Source organism: Montipora capricornis, chromosome 6 (genome assembly GCF_036669925.1).
Source record: "Montipora capricornis isolate CH-2021 chromosome 6, ASM3666992v2, whole genome shotgun sequence".
Lineage (NCBI taxonomy): Eukaryota > Metazoa > Cnidaria > Anthozoa > Scleractinia > Acroporidae > Montipora > Montipora capricornis.
Genome location: NC_090888.1, coordinates 42,292,293 through 42,309,792, shown reverse-complemented (window position 1 = coordinate 42,309,792; position 17,500 = coordinate 42,292,293). Strand labels below are relative to the sequence as shown.

Below are 17,500 nucleotides of genomic sequence, written 5' to 3'. Positions count from 1 at the left end.
GTAGAAAATGCGAAGGGAAAATCTTCCCGAAAGAAACTTCACGGATCGCAACGTTCTTGAAGCAAGACGAGCTCAAAGAAATACTTGTCAACGCCAAAGCAAAAGGTATCAGAACACACAAAGAGCGCGATATAAAAACGATTCAAGGAAATATTGCCATACATCAATTACTAGCATTTAGTTCTAGAAGCAAATTTATTAAACAAATTCGAAAAAAAAACTCGTAAAAGTCTATCCATCACAATCAGAGCTCAACATTCTCTGGAGGGGGAGGGTAGGGGGTAAATTTTTTGGCCAGTGGCATATACTGGAGGGGGATGGGGTTGGGGTAATTTTTGGATATACGCACTTTCGGGGAGGGGTACATTTTTAATTTGCCTTAGTTGGTTAAAAAATCAACGACACCCCTAAGCAATAAATAACGAACAGTCCCTTAGTGTGGGATGTTTTTTTTTTTCAGTCTTGCCTGCTTGAACGCCCCGTTGCGAAACGAATAAAAGTGTATGACAAAATAAATTAAATTAAGATTGTTCATGTTGAGAAGATCGGCTTGTATGCTCTATGAGGAATGCGTAATTATTTACGTATTTCGTTGTCATAAGAATTACAATTATAGGCGCAAACAATATTAAACTGCTGATATTTCACTGCCCGTTCTCATGTTTTGTGGGAAATTCCAGAAAGGCATTGATTTTTTCAATTTTCGAATCCTTAGATGTTTTCGGGCGATCCTATTTCAGTATTTGAATCTGGACCAAAATCAGTTGGATGCCCACCGTTTTGAACTTTGGATCTGATTTTCGCCCATCGGTTACCTTTAGAAAACTTATAGCTGTTGCTTCACACGCCAAGCGAAAACGGATAAAAGTGAATCAAAAAACAAGTTGCTCTTACAGCCGTCGACATCAAAACAGGCATGTTGATTTCTAAGTGGAACTGTGCTGAAGGTCGTCATAAATTATTCTTAGAATAAAAGCAGCCTTCATGTTTTCCACCATGAGGCACCGAAGTGGGTAGGCCTGGGTTAAAGTGAAATGAGAACAAAACACGAGGTCCGGAGTACTCGTATCTCCTGAAAATTGGTGCATTCAATCATTCAAGTTTCGTTTTATTTTACTCAGCTGAACAGAACGGCGCGGCCTCTGCCAAAACTTGCATCTCAAAGCTTAAATGTTCGGTTTCCTGTTTTTCCGTAAACTAATTAGGGCGTTGCAAAAATTGAAATTATTTTTGAAGTGGTCGGATACCAAGCAACATACAAAAGAACGACGTGAAATCACCAAAGTTTAGGTTTTGACGACCGTGAAAACGTGAGCATATGTAAACAATGAACCATTCATTTTCTATTTTTATCTTAAAACCGTTCGTAACAATCATTCGCCCGTACTGTACAAGATGAACAAGACGGAACAAGACGGAATAATCGAGAAATACTAGCCATGGCGCTTAGTTATGTTTTAGAATGACGTTTTCGTTGACGTTGCAAATGTAAAGATTGAAAAGTGGAATATTTCTGGAGACAACAACATTGCAAGTAATGAATTGAGTGCACCGTTTTGGTCGTAAAAAAAGTTCAGATGGGACCGAGCCTGTAGGATATTCTAAAAGTTGCTTCAAGAGGCAAACTTGCACAAGATGTAATCGCATAAGTTAAGATACATACCTCACTTTTGGCGTTCAAGTTGAAGTTTGAGGTGACTTTACATTTAACGCTACAACGCTTCGAATGATCTAAATTTCAAGAGAGCTGTTGATGAATAGCTTTATGTCTTTCCGGTTGGTCGGTAACCTTGAACTAAAGGTCACGATTAAAATATTCTAGAAGGTGGACATAGGAGTTTATTTTGATCGAAACCGAAATCGAACTTATTCATTGGTAACACGTGGAGCATAATATATAGATTTAGCCAAGCCTAAAAGATCTAAAAGAGGCGAGCAATATTGTTTATATGGCAATAATTGTATGTTCTAAATGTACATGTACAGTTGTAAATAATTATTAATGTTATTAATTTATTGTATGATCAGGAGATAAACTAGATAGGGATAATAACCTCCTTTATGTCCTTTTCACTTTTCCTAAGGATTTGTGAATAAACAGTCATTTCATTTCATTTCATTACATAAAGTACAAATTAGTCATAGGTTGTGTTTTCACTAGGACAAGTTTAACTAGTTAAAGTCGGAAAAGTCCGGAGACACAGTAAAAACAGTTCGTCCTATTTTTAGCGAGTTAAAAAGGCAAGCTGTTTTCACAAGAAAAAACAAGGGATTATCTCGCTTTTATGACCGGAAACTCCCGCAAAGTTATACGACCTCGCGAGATGGTATAACTTGTCCTGGTTAATGCCGCAGCCAATCACGTTGCCCGTAGTGACAGATAATTGCCAAATAGTGGGCTGGCAAATATTTTCCACACGCTCGCGTCCACCTCGTGGGTCACTTTGCAAACAGTGCTCTTGAAATGGCAGACGAATTCAATCGTAATGCTTTCCCGTTCCGATTTACAATTCTTCCGGCCTCATTAGATCCCTCAGTTCCTCGGCCAGGACCTAACTTATTTCACGGTGGCGGCATGCAGAACCCGCAGTACCCGCTTTTGAGCACAAATGCTCTACAATTTATGCCAGCCGCATCTCTCCGCAGCACATCATCTTCAGCATCTTCACCCGCATCTTCCAAAAGTACAGGCCAAAGCAGCGAGAACAGTCCGACGAAGGATCTGTTAACCGAAACCGATGTCCCAATTGGCCATTTTTTCAAGTTGCGCGCTTTTGTAATTTGAATCTTCTGAGTAAACGGCTAAAATTTCGGGTTAAATTTCACAGTGAAAACAAATGTCGGTCTGCAAACAAACACCTAGAAAGAATGTTCAGCTAGAAAAGTAGTTTAGTGAAAACACAACCATAGTGTATACAGTTACAGTGATCAAATGTCTCTGAAATGACAGCAGTAAACAAACGGCCAACTGGAAAATATAGACAGGACTCTGGACTGGACTCTGGACTGGACTCTGGACTGGACCCTGGACTGGACTTTAATATGCACAGATGCATATAGAACAGGGAGGGAGCCACAACACCTTAAATTAACAATTATCTTGCTTTGAAATATCTTATCAGGAATATCTTTTCGTTTCGGAATAAATAGGCAATCCTTTAGCCTTTATTAGACAATCGTCCTTTTTCGTACGCTACTTTATTCCCATTCCATACAATGCACAAATTAACTGCACAAGAATGTATAGTAGCTTCGTCACTTTCTTTTCTTTTTCGAATATTTTTGCAGTTACAGTCTTTCACAAATTGCCATCGGTGCTGGAGTACAAGGTAACATACACCGAAAAAAACATACTGTCATCAACCTTTTTAGTGTTATCGGTACAATTACATCAGTGTGGTTTCGAGTGAAATGAACGTTTGTGTGATAAGAACTGGAACGTGATAAAAATGTTCACTATAGGGGTGGTCCGCTACATTCCTAAAATAGCACACGCACGAGATAGGATCGCGTGACGACATTACATTGTCACGTGATGACTTTAAACTTTCACAGCATTCACGCAATCATAGCCAAGCATATAAGTGGCGGGGTTTGTAACGTTAATTTACCGCTGGAAAAAACATCCATTCTCATTCTCATTCTCGCTGGGTAATAATTAAATAGAAACGGTTAAATATTAACTTCGTTTAATAAAGTCCAGTCCAGGGTCCAGTCCAGAGTCCAGTCCAGAGTCCAGTCCAGAGTCCAGTCCATGTTTTCCAGTTGGCCTAAACAAACAATTTTAATCAACGACTAATAATGAAATTACATGCACAGTAATCTCGTTAGAACATTTTCCGTTTGACTGATAATCTTTACACCCACTCTCTTCAGTTTAGAACAATACCAAAAAGTCAAGCTAAAGCGTAGAATCAAGTAGTAATTCGTTACTCGACTGCATTTTCACAGTCAAACAAAGCAGCTGACTGGACATCCATTTCACACAAAAAGCCTATAAATCGAAAGATATTGATTCAGTTTGAACAGTCGCCACGGTAATGATGAATTCACTTCCAAAATAAGCAACCACAGCCGGCCAAAAAACCGCGTGACAAGCAAGACAAACGATTGTTGTAACTCAATCGCTGTTGGAGATTTTGCCGAAAATCGCAGTTTCGATGACAGATGCCCCAAGCTCATTGTGAGCACGGCAGACAAAAATATAAGGCTTTACATGGGAATCCCGATAAAAAAATTTCTCATGGGGGGTATATTGGAACATATTTGATGTCTTCTCTAACTTTTCCTTAAGGCTTTCTTCTATTTCTATCACCCTTTGCCAATAAGCTTTTCATCAAATGTATTTGGATGGTTGTGCCCCGGAAGCAGTTTCCCTGCTTCAGAGAAATGAGTACAAAGATGGTTTTTTGCATCTTCCTCCTGGTTCTGGATGGATGTCTTAATATCTTGAGCCATTTTCAAGTTGTTTTCCAATATAGGTAGGTCAGAGCGTGTTAATACGTAATCTTCAGTGAAATATTTGCCTGCAACAGCAGGATTGTTAGGGTCACGTGCGTTCCTACAGAATAGGTACATCGCCGGCTTATAAAACAAAGGGCAGTAAAATGTTGCAAAAGTTTTGTTGTCGCATTTGGGATCCATCCTAGTTTCTTCTTCTACCATGGAGTTTTTTCAGCTGGTTTAAAGCGATTGAAAGTGACTGAGCCAACACGAAGAACATGGCGGCTCTCATTAAAGCATGGAAATCTATCCCCGTAGGAGCGGCCAGAAATTGTTTAGCAAATCGTACCAAATTCCTTAAAATCGTGTTCATCCACATCTTGAAAGTGTTCATTTTTTGTCTCTCCAGCTGCCATGAATTTAGCTTTGGATAAAAGCAGATCACTAAGGCGTAGAAACTCTGAAATATCTGAATATTATACATTATACTGCGCTGCACGCCTTGTAGCTGGGCAACCTAGGGCTGCGCACATTTGCCCCGTTCTTAAGGAGCTACACTGGTTACCCATTGAGCAGAGAATTACCTTTAAAGTATTATTGTTAACCTTTAAAGCTCTCAATAATCTGGCGCCTCCGTATCTAAGTCAACTTATAATCCCATACAACCCTACAAGAAATCTTAGGTCAGCTGGCAAACACTTATTAGAAGTACCGAATGTGCGCCTGAAGAGCTATGGGGACAGGGCCTTTTCGGTCGCCGCCCCAAAGCACTGGAATGAAATTCCCTTGGACATTAAATTAAGTCGGTCAGTCGATGTCTTTAAATCCAGATTGAAAAATTGTCTTTTTAGACTTGCTTTTAATTGATGTTTGTTTTTAGTGCTATTTTTAGTTAGATATTAATTAGTTTGTAAGGCGATATAGAGCTTTTGTATATACCGCTATAGAAATAAAGTTACTATTATCATTATTATTATTATTAATATTCACCGCCATTTTGTTTTTGAGAAAGAGGAAGAATGTTGTCTAGTGACCACAGGATTCCCAAGTCACAACAAATCACACTATATAGAAGATGGCAACTCGCACTGCTAAATCGTCTGAACCTGAAAAAGAGGAAAGTCAACTTGAAAATCAGTCATTTTCAGAAAAGAGATGTCACGTGAATTACGCAATCTATAGCCTGTTCCAGGCTGGTTTTTCCCTCGCAGTTGTTTTCGTTTTCCCGACTATCTGGGAGCCTGGAACAGGCTACGCAATCTAACACCTGTGGGAGAATCTTTATGGAAATCATTGCACCCTTGTGATTTGAAGAACAACCTTGACAAGCTCGAAAGCTTGCTGAAAATGTCAAAGAATGCAAAGTTGTCAAAAGCTTTAGAAGGACTTGCGTATGTACTGAGGCAACTTCTGGCTTCAAGTTTTGATGAAGAGAACTATATTGGTTTTCTGTCTTTTGATGATGCATATGATTTGTTTTGTGGTTTCATGGACACGAAAACCAGAAAAGGCGTATTTTCGCGATCACGTCCTTGATTAAGATCATGGCCTATGTGTTTACATAGGAAATTTTGTAAGAAAAAATATGTAATACTGCAGAATGAAACAACAGGTATCGGGAAGTTCCTTTCAGAGCTTCAACGGATCGAGGAGTTAGAAGGGAGTGACGATAAGCCTGTGCGGTTTTTTTTTAGGCGCAAACTCCCTATCTAAAATTCTTTCTTCAATGGACACAGAGTGGGATGAGATGGCTCTCAAAGCAGTGATATTCGCAATGCATTCTAGACCTGAGACATAAATACTACCCGAGCAGTTCAATTTCTTTCTAAAGTAGTTGCAGCTTCCGAGGAATTCGAGAGGGTACTGGATGCTACAAAAGACATATATAAGCTTCGAAAAAGTGAGCAGATCAATAAAGTTGAAGATCAAATTAAAGGTATTGATCAAAAGGTTGCGAAGCAAGAGAATCTACTTTCTCAAAAGAGAATGCTTGATCTTGAGGGTGAAAGAAATGCGAGTAGAAGACCTATCCAAAACACTTGACCACATTGACGATCAAAAGACAAGCAGAAAAGTCAAACAAGCGACAAGAAGAATAGCACTTGCTAGAGTCACATCGAGTCAAGAGGCGAAAACTAAGGGCAGGTCCACCTTGCCTTCATGATGCAGAAGATGAAGATTTTATCGCAAAAGGCTTAAAGCTAAAAGCGCCTGCCATGGAAGAACGCACGAATCTACCCTTTTCACACATCACAGGGTAAAAATGAGGCACTTTTTTATCACTATCGCAGTATTCTCTGTTGAAAAGAGGCAAGAAAATGATTAAATCTGCAACCACAGTGACAAATAGAGGGAAACCAAGAAATGTGGGGAGAAAGCAAGCAGAGGCGCATAAACATTACCGGTGTGCTAAGAAATCTCCCAAGACTGAGGCACATGACACAGGGTCAACATATCATCAGCGTGCGCACATCCGGAACGCAAAGTTTAGTATGTTTGATAATGATCAAAAGCAACACGGTGTTTTCATCAGATATAAAGAACAAACTCTAATAAGACCAACACAATTGAATGATACTTTTTAATTGAACTAGTGTCTGTATATTATTGAATTGTTTAATTTGTAGTATTTTAATTATTATTTTTCAGTATGGATGACCAAGCATACTTATGACCAGGAACAGACGTTGGTTCTAGAGATTCTAAAACTAGCGTTGTGTACGATGTTGTCGATCCCAGCAAAAGACGAGAATTACCTCAAAACGATTTCAATGAACCTAAAGTCAATCAAACTTCAGCTTCTTTTCGCTTCATCAAAGGGTCCATTGAACAGAAACAAGAAGAAGACATTCTTATAAACACTTCCGACAAAACATTGGCCATTATTAGACCTAAATACTATGTCGGAAGTTCTGGTAGTGTTTGGGCCTCGGATTATATGAGATTGTGCCATGGGCAACCCCAGTTATTTCAAGAATCTGGATTGCATCCATACAATACAGCACTAAATAAATTTTATGCATATCTACATGATACTACATACTATTTTTCAGATCTTACAGAGGAGGAAGATGTGACAAATGCATCATCAGAGCCTGATTGTCAGCACAGACTTTATAAAGAACGGAAACTACATTGGTTTGTGCAACAAACAGAAGAAGCTATTGAGTCATGGAACGAAGAGGAGGGTGGTATTTTAGAGTCAGAGAAAGTAATAGGAAATGCCCTCAAGAGCAAAGCTATTGATATCCAAATAAAGACAAAATGTTGTATTGAAAGAAGAAGATGTTTCTAATGACCGTAAGGAACTTTGTCACACCATTGAAAGATTACAGCTCATCCCATGGTGTTGTGATGTACTTAAAGCCACAGATTCGGGTCCAGGAGTTGGTGTTTCAAACCTAGAGATTCGATTTCGAGACATAGAAATAGCCAGAATACACTCCTCAGATCGCGTAAATCGTATTCATCGTGCTCCTGGTGATTCAGGCCAAAATGAATGCGGCAATAGGTGATGCTTTGGTGGATGGGAGTGCACTCAAATGGAATTACTATGGATCTCTTGATGGCCTCACAGAAGATGAAGTCAAGAATCTCTCAGTGGGGGGGGGGTATATTTGGTATTGAATCTGCTGATCAGTTAACTGGATTTACAAATGAAAATGATTTTAGTGATTTAGTAAACTACATCTCTGGAGTCATCCATTCATCAAGTGTGGATTATTATAGGGTTATCATTTCAGATGATACAACATGTGGGTCTGTGGGTTTTTTTTTTGTTGATAGCCATCAACATGTAAGCAGCAATGGGGGTGGGATGATCATTATGGCAAGCCATCCCCAGGCAGCCATTTTAAAGCATTCATAAATCGTAAATACTCACAATGCCAGTCTTAACGTGGGAACTCTGAACTGGGTCCATGATAATCAGGTCTGTAAGTCAACTCTACTTTCCGTGAGCAAGTGCAGTCAGGCTGCCACTTCACATTATTAGTAACAATGAATAGTGTAAAATCTGTGTTTGCAAGTACAGTGTGTATGGCATGAGGTGTCATTATAAACAGTATCACACTCAAACTGATGTGGTTACTATTTTTTGGTTAATGTAAGTGAGAGTTCACTACACAGAACTGTTTGGCAAGCATAATACTACTACTTATCCTCATCGGGCCCATGAGGACTCTTAAGGCCGGCCAGAAGATTGCGCCATCCATCCCGGTCTGCCGCCGATGCGACCGCAGCCCCCCACGAATGCCATCCCAGCTGGTTCCTTTCTTTTTCCACAGTTCTTCTCCACGTTTCTCTCGGCCGGCCTCGTCTCCTTTTACCTTCAGGTGCCCACGTTAGTGCAGTCCTCGAGATGTTACTAGGACTAGTCCTCAATATGTGTCCTATCCATCGCCATCTTCTCACTCGCACAAGGGCTGATACCGGCGTACTCCCTGTTGCTTCATAAAGCTCTTCGTTGCTAAGATGGTTAGGCCAGAATCTCCTCAGCACTCAGCATAATAAAATGCCATAAATGCTTTTGCTATCAATGTTATTAAATAACTGTGATTCATAATGGAGCTTCACAAAGAGGTGCTAATTCTAGAAAATACCTTAGAGACCGGCAAGAAGAAAAAAATGTATTTTGGTAGAAACTTGTTTAAAACAAAAATGATTTTCATGATTGCATTTTTCAGAAAAAAATTGAATCAGAAGAACTTCGAAATATTGTTCAGTAAAGAACTTTTAGATGGCTTCTATTTTAGTTAATATGAAACAAAGTGTGAGGATATAAAGTTAAAAGTGTATGACTGTACAGCTTTGTATGTGATTCTTCATAGCAATATTAATTCATTATTTTGATATATACAATACTGTCAAAATGGCCGCAAAATTGATCAGTAAAGAATATTAACTAAATGATGCACTATATACATGCAAATAAATGCTAATGATGAACAGGTGTATTATCAAAAGTAGCTTGCTTGCTTTATACAGACCTGTACAATAACGCAATGTGTTTTAACAACAAAGAGTATATGTTAACAGAAACCGAACTTTGTAAAATGAAAACACAAGGCATTATGTACAAGCTAGCCTGATACCAGCTGTGCATCAGCTGTGCAACCCAGTGCAAGGATTTCGTTTTTCTTGGCCTCACTGACTGAAAGCCTGGAATATAACTGTGATGGACACGAACTCTTTCAATTTAGTTTAATTCCTTACTTATGATGCACTGCCAGATATTTCAAGACTGTCTTGTTCATACCTGTGACTGTCAGTTAATAGGAGAATTATACTTTAGATTAGATTGAATATTATCAAAACAACTGATTTATTTAAAATGTTTGTCAAAGGAATGAGTTCAGTGCTAGGAAAAACAAAAGTAACTGCGGAATACCCCGCCACTCCAGAGGGATCGTGAAAAGTAATGGCTACGCAGCTACGCACTGGTTATCACCACCCCTTCCCCTAGAATATATGTTAGTAAGGAAAGAAATGGCTACGCGGCTACGCAGTGGTTGTTACGACCCCTTAATTAGGCCTAATCACTGAAACGAGCGCTTACCTTCAATCAGTAAACCAGCGTTATATTCTTCGCACGATCTCAGTAAAAATTGTAGTTAACCGAACAGTAAAAGGAAAGCTAAAATTTTAAAATAGTGCTTAGGCCTAATCACTCAAACGAGCCCTTAGGCTTAATCAAACGAGTGCAATATTCATCGCACTATCGTTAAATAGTGTAGTTAACCGAACCGTAAAATTAAAGCTAAAATTTTAAAAGAATGCTTACTTGGCCTAACTGACTGAAACGATCGCTTAGGCTTAATCAGTAAACGAGTGCTATATTCACCACACGATCTCGTTAAAAGGTGAAGTTAACCGAACCGTAAAATGAAAGTTAAAATTTGAAGAGAGTGCCTAAGGCTGATCACTGAAACGAGCGCTTATAGGCCTAATCAGTAAACGAGTGCAACATTCATCGCACTATCTCGTTAAAAGGAAACGTTACAAGAAAAGAAATGTATACGAAAATATTAGGACATGTGTCCCATGATTTAAAAACAATACTGTTCGTCTGAAATGTCGAGGGTTCCGACAGAGTGTTTTAGCACTGACTTTGAAGTGAAAGTAACAGTTTGCTTTTGCTAATAAAGAGAGAGTCTTATCAAGTGAAGTTGTGTTTATGTTACCGGAGTTTTCTTTGCGGAAATGAATGAGAAAGAACGAGTACATGATTGATGAATGAATGAACGAACGAACGAATGAACGAATGAACGAACGAACGAATGAATGAATGAATGAATGAATGAATGAATGAATGAATGAATGAATGAATGAATGAATGAATGAATGAATGAATGAATGAATGAATGAATGAATGAATGAATGAATGAATGAATGAAATGAATGAATGAATGAATGAACGAAACATACAATTTACAGTGTTAGCAAGAACGGTTATCTGCTTCAATCCAGTAGGAAATTGACCGCCCTTCGTTGTTCCAGGTGAGCAAGGTCTCTGCTCGAAGCCTTACAATTCTGTGGAGAGCTGCTCCGCAATACCGATAGAGAGTTTCCCCTGACTCTGGGCTGAGTCTCGATGCAAATGTCTCCGATGTACCAGTAGGCGACTTTCTTGATTGTATATGTGAATGCACCTTCGTAGAAACCATTTCGCGAAGTACGCTTAGAACTGCGTTAACCAATTCGTCCTCGAACCGTTGTCCAACCAAGAATTGTTCGACGATTAAGCGTTCCTGGGATGATTTTCCGCCAATAAAATTGCCAAGTAGTTTCATCCAGGCAACCGAAAATGCAGCTTTCCTGTTCTTTTTGTCGGGAAGCTTGAAACATTCTGTCATTGAAAACTTCGACAAAAGCCCACAATCAGTAGCTGAAAATGGGGCAGGACAATCTGCGAACCAGCGAGCCATGCGAGCCATACAAAATTCGCATTTAAGTCTAAGTACCCATTTCAATAGCGCTGATAAACAGTTATTAAGTCTAAACACCCATTTTACGACGGTTAGCGTTCAATAACTATGTGACCTGCGTGTTGATTCGCATGGCTCCCCATGTTGGCTCGCATGACTGGCAGTCATGGATTGCATAGCTCGCAGCCATGGCTCGCTGGCTCGCACATTGTCCTAACTCGCTGAAAATGTCCTTTCTGCGGCTCGCTCAACACGTGCTTTACAAAGCGTTGCCTCTCTGGGAATTTACTTATGCGTAAGTTCTGAATTAGGTCTTCAAGAATCTTTGAGTCGATTTCAGCCGCCTGTTCAGTACAAAATATTCAAGACGTTAGGCCATCGATCTGATTAACCGAAAGAGTACAATTTCCAGCGGGGCTCTTTTTCTGTTTGGATGATTTGTTTGAAGATCGAGATTGACTGCTCTTTCTTTCTTCAGACAAAGGACGAGAAACCGCACTACCTTGTTCGATTTCCACCTTATCCTCTCTTACACTGACTTCTGAACTAATAGATGCTTTAAAATCTTCTTTTGAAACGACAGTTAAATTAGTATAGGTAATCACATGATTTTGCTCGTGCAATTTGGAATAAATAAGCACGAGTAAATTTTTTCAAAGACGACCAAAATTGCACAAGCCCGTAGGACGAGTGCAATTTGTAATAAAAATCATGTGATTTCTTATTAATAATGTACATGAAAATTGTTTTGACCTTCACCATTACGCGAAGACTGTCAGCCGGCTCGTAGTCTTGCCAGGCTTGTTCTCCTTTCTTAGAACTATAGCATAAAAATCCTCCCGACAATTTTTTTGAGGGCAACCGGTTAAAAGCTTTCATATCCAGTTGCTTGTGTTTTCCTTGTAGTCTTTGTTTTGAAGTTTCCTTCAAACGTTTAATGAAAACATTGCTATTCTCGCGTTCTCGCCAAATCTGTCCCTTCTTTTGTCAATTCAGGTTGCGCCATCGATGACTCGCATTTGATTGCCTATATTTGAACTTCATGGTTCATTGACCAATCAGAATGCTTGCTTTATCCCTTTTTTTATTAAATTACCTATATTTGCATTCTATTAGCTCTTTTCTGCCCTGTGTTACCGAAACATTGCACTTCTCTCAGCCAATCAGATTGCTGAATTTTTTTCATGTATATAATTATCGGAATAATCGCACGATTCATCCGCACCACTATCCGCCAGTTTGGTTTCGCTTTGATGGTAACACAAACTTCGGTGAGTTTACTGATTAAGTATGGACGCATATGATTGGTGTGAATTCGCTGGAACTTTGAATTAAAAATAACTCGGTTTGTGAAAACGCCGTGACACTATAACAGACACTATAACATAGCAGTTGCTGGCTCCAACTTATGGGATCCTGCCATAGTCCAGAATCTGGACTTCACTCTGATTGGCAGAAAAACAATAGAGATCTTAAACCTCGACCCGATTAGTTACAAAATTGAAAATCAATATAAATCAAGTTATGGCAGCCGGGAAGGTTGAGTTGCGCTCCGGTGGCTCAGTTGGTTGACCACCGAATTACCAAGAGGGACGTCGTGAGTTCGACTCCGACCGAACCAACACTATAGCTGAGGAGAAAGTGCTGACACCTGCAGATGGTTAGACTCTCAAGTTTCCTCGGATAAGGACGGTAGACCATAGGCTCCGTCTCACAACCCTTCAATGTGTTGCAAATGCCAAGAGTCAGAGGCACACTTCGCAATCTTCACTTCTATTTTCCGATCAATCAGCGTTTTCTACACAAGGTTCGCTCGTTCAGAGCGAGTTGTACCAAGACTACTATCGGTGTGTTTTTGTGGTAGTGTACTGTAAGTGCACAACACACTAAGTCACCGGGTTGTAAAAGTGTAAGTCCGTGGTGACAATAGGCCCGCAGCGCGTGCATAACTCACAAACATAAACAGGTTTGCTGTAGCGTGCTTGAGTTTCAACGACCATCCAAAGACTAACCCAGCTTAATAGGACCTAACTTCAGTAAACGTTTCTCTTAGAACGCTGTGGGGACACTCAGAGTGAACTCTTGAAGTTGTGGTGTAAAAGAAATTGTAAGGGAACTTGAAAATGATCAACACGTCAGCTACGAGGTCAATGTTTCTCGATTCCCTTTTATCCTTCTTCGATCTTTCTGGATTTAGTATTTTACTAGTAACCACATGTATTCTCAGGGGGCTATTTACCTAAGACATCTACCATGGCACTATAATGATATACGGTACCAAGAGAAGATTTAACGGTACCAAAACAATATTGTGCACTATTAGAGCTACATATTACGCCAAGATAACTTGAATCTCCTGGAAAACAAAACGCAGCTCAGTTGACAATTATACAGCGCTGTGTTACTGCACTACAACACGTGCCCAATGCGTGCCTATTTTTTTGTGTGTGCCGCGCTCACGCGAGACACTCCTTGAGGCTCAGCTAATCTATTGAGTTATTGGTTTGCAACATCTTGAAGCAATATTAGCTCTGATCACGGGATGAATGCAAACATCACTGTAAACACTAGCCTATTGTTTGTGAAATGTAATTAGATGTGCATTGAAACTTGTCAACTGATAAACATTGAATTGATTCACATGCAACTTCCGATTTTTTCATAGTTCGCACGATTCTAAAATACAATGCAAACTGTAACTTTGGCGACACATAGCCATAATCATAACCCTGTGGGACACAAAATAACCCACACGCTGTTCGCAAAGAGTAGGGAATGAGTTCACGGTGTTGTGGTCTGTTCTCGGTTGCATTGGAGGGTAAGTGACGGAGATACTTGCTACATCAAGTTACTCTAAACTCCGAGGGCAAATAAAGATATGATGATGATGAAGATGTGACCAGACATCAATGAGAGCTAAAAATTAAAGTTGTGCAGGATCAAATAATGATATCGTTGCTGCCACTTTACCAGGTTCCCCCAAAAATCCCGGACCACGAAAGGTCTAATTGACTGATTCGCGGAGACCAAAAGCTGTGTCAATTTTGAGGGCTTACATGCATATTAATGAGTGGATCAGCGCTAAAGGCCGTTTTGATATGCACCGACAGTTCTCAGTGGTCTCGGCAAATAAAATAATGGCGTCTTCACACTGGCAATTCTTTCTTACCTAAGGTCTGCTCGGAAAATTAGGCAAGACCTCACCCATATACTGATCTTTGACGCTCCGTTGGTATGAGAGTCAACTATCCTATTTACACCAATTATCATATTTGATTGATGAATGTTTGTTTGTTATTTATTTGTTTGAGCAGGTTTAGCTGATGTGGACCTGCTATACCCAACTACCCATATACTTACAGAGGACAGCCACAACACCGGGAACTCTTTAACGGCTTCTTTAACGTCCCACAGGGAACTAATGAACATGGAAGATATTTGTCAGACGGGGCCTACGGTTTATAGTCCTTATCCGAGAAGACTTGAAAGTCTAACCATTTGCGGATGTAATTACAAAGCCAGCACACTTTCTTTTCAGTTATTCAAAGACCTCCCGCATAGCAGCCCGGTGCTCAACCAACTGAGCCACCGGTGATACGACAGACTCAAGGCGTTCCAGTAAAATGGACATAGCGATATTGGGAAGCATATCATTCGTCATCGTAAATAACACAGTGTCCTCTGCCAATGTGCTTGTTTTTAACTTCAGCTCTATACTCGCGTCAATCAACCGAACAGTAAATCTGTAAATCTTTCATACTGTGCAACAGTTTCGTTTCTTTTTGCATGACATTTCTCACCTCGAGGTTTCGAAAGTCTGAAGCTTTGATTAATGGCTCGTCGATCCGGAGCTTTTCGAGAGCAGTTAGCCACCAGAAGGTAAAAGGAAGTTCAACTGTTAATTAAGAAAGCAGTACATATTAGGGACCCATATTAATGCATATTAACTATCTAAACAAGTCGAAAGTGCGTGCCTGTTAGGAGTAACTAACAGATGCCTGGAGGGTGTATTTCCGTGAAAAGGAACTTAAGGAGATATCGCTTTTCTTGAGTGCCTATTTCCCGTACGTCATACGAGAAGCTTTCAATGAAAGGATAACAGCAAACAAAGAAACAATAATAAGCGAGGTAAAAAACAACATTCCAAGCATTGCTTCGGTTCTTTTAGACCAGAAGAGGGGGATACAAATTGTTTTCCTGCACAAACACGTCCACAACTTAAAGTGCACCGAACGATATTCGCAACTTACCTTGCAGCCGAAGCGGATAAATAAATAAATAATATAAATATGATGAAAGCCGGAATGGATCAGTGGTGAGACCGATATTGCCTTCTTCCAATGTGGGCCAGGAACGATTGCCAGGATAGATGCCATATGGGGATTTAATTTGTTGATCCCTGCTCTGCTCCGAGGGTTTTCTATAGGTAGCTTGGTTTTTCCCTTAGCAGCAAATGGGAATGGGCCCACACAAGGACAGAGAAAAACTCTGACCAGGGTGGGAATTGAACCCACGACCTTCGGGTTAGATCTTCGCCGCTCTACCGACTGAGCTACAAGGTCAGACGGGAGCAGAACGTGGGAACTGACCTTGTAGCTCAGTCGGTAGAGCGGCGGTGATCTAACCCGAAGGGCGTGGGTTCAATTCCCACCCTGGTCAGAGCTTTTTTCTGTCCTTGTGTGGGCCCATTTCCATCAGTAGGGCTAACGCTCACATGGTTCATATGGGATAGAAATCTAGCACTTCACATTACACTCTATTCAGCTATATAAGCTAGAGACGTATATATAAATTGATGATGATGGTGATAAATGTACAAGTAAGTTTCCTTCTTTAATGTTGACATAGAGAAATGACTTTTTAATTCCATGTTAAACATAGGTTGAGCGTAAAGTGTGGTACATTTTGACCTTCTTCCTAAGGGCCTTAACAATCACGTTTCACCGAAGACTGATAACGCTCAAAAGGTCTGCTTTCATACACCGAAAGTTATACTATAGACACGGGTTTAGGCAACCTGCTGTACAAATCTGGGCTGCTTGAATCCTATTGAATAGCTGCGCCACAAACCTTTTACGGTTGCATGATAAAGATCTTTAAAAACCCGATGAATTCATGCATTCGTATTTATTGGCCACCTTCCTTTTTTCTTCTCTAAGTAACCCTATCTTTGAGAAATCAGATTGTTTATGCTACGCTTTCCTCTAATCCACTCTGAACGAAGGCACTTCAAGTTTAGTTATTGTTATAACCGCTTCTAATTGTGGAATCCAATGGTTCTGCTAATCAAATGACTGTAAAGGTATCTTTACACTGTCAATCCTCCCCTCCCTAGAGAACGCTCGTTGAATTAGTAAGACCCCCTCTTTATACTGCTGTTACGGTACATTAAATGCGACATGGTTGTTAGGTGTGTATATTTAATACAGAACACTATCATCGCATCACTCATTTCATCTGGAGCGCGCCAGTGCCTCTTCCTCGAGAATGAAAGCCTTCGTTTCCATAGTTTTGTGGGTCCACGTGGCCCTGCTACAGATTCCACCGTCCGGTTGCGATAATATATCTATCGATGGAGGACGAATGCTAGTTTTCTGGAGTTACGATGCAATGACTGACATACTGACCCTTAAGATAAATGCTTCTACCATCGGTTGGATAGGATTTGGGTTTGCTCTTTTTGCACCAAATGGTATGCAAGATTATGATATCATTCTTGCCGGTTATAAAGACAGTGCGGGATATATCTATGTAAGTTTTTACATTTGTTACTTCCATTTCAATTCATATCGGTGTGTTATTTGGTTTCAAGAAAACCCTGTACTTGGACAGGATCACATCCATTTTGTTTCAACTCTACTGATTCGGGGATGTTTTTGATTGGTAGTAACAGAGAAAACTATGTTATAGCGCTAAGGTTTTAGTGGATTGGCAGTGCATATAATCATTAGGTTTTTGTCAAGATACAATTGAAATGTATGTCGTACGCTTGGCAAACTGTGTCAGGTATTCCGACAAACACTAGGGAGTGAGAAAAATATTTCCTCATAGTTTCCAGGTTGCTGGCAACAGTTCCATTTTCGAGACAATTTCAATCGCCTCCTAATATCCAAACGCCTCGAATGACCAAT

At 40.0% G+C, this 17,500-nt stretch overlaps 1 long non-coding RNA gene across 1 annotated transcript in view; it reads right to left on the bottom strand.

The window, feature by feature from the left end:
- The window catches only part of LOC138052172 (uncharacterized), a 5,782-nt gene extending 4,001 nt beyond the window's left edge, over positions 1–1,781 (bottom strand). The window contains exon 1 of the long non-coding RNA XR_011133018.1: positions 1,664–1,781. This is a non-coding gene — a long non-coding RNA (uncharacterized lncRNA). The remainder of the gene's footprint in view (positions 1–1,663) is intronic.
- Between the last annotated feature and the right edge of the window lie 15,719 nt (positions 1,782–17,500).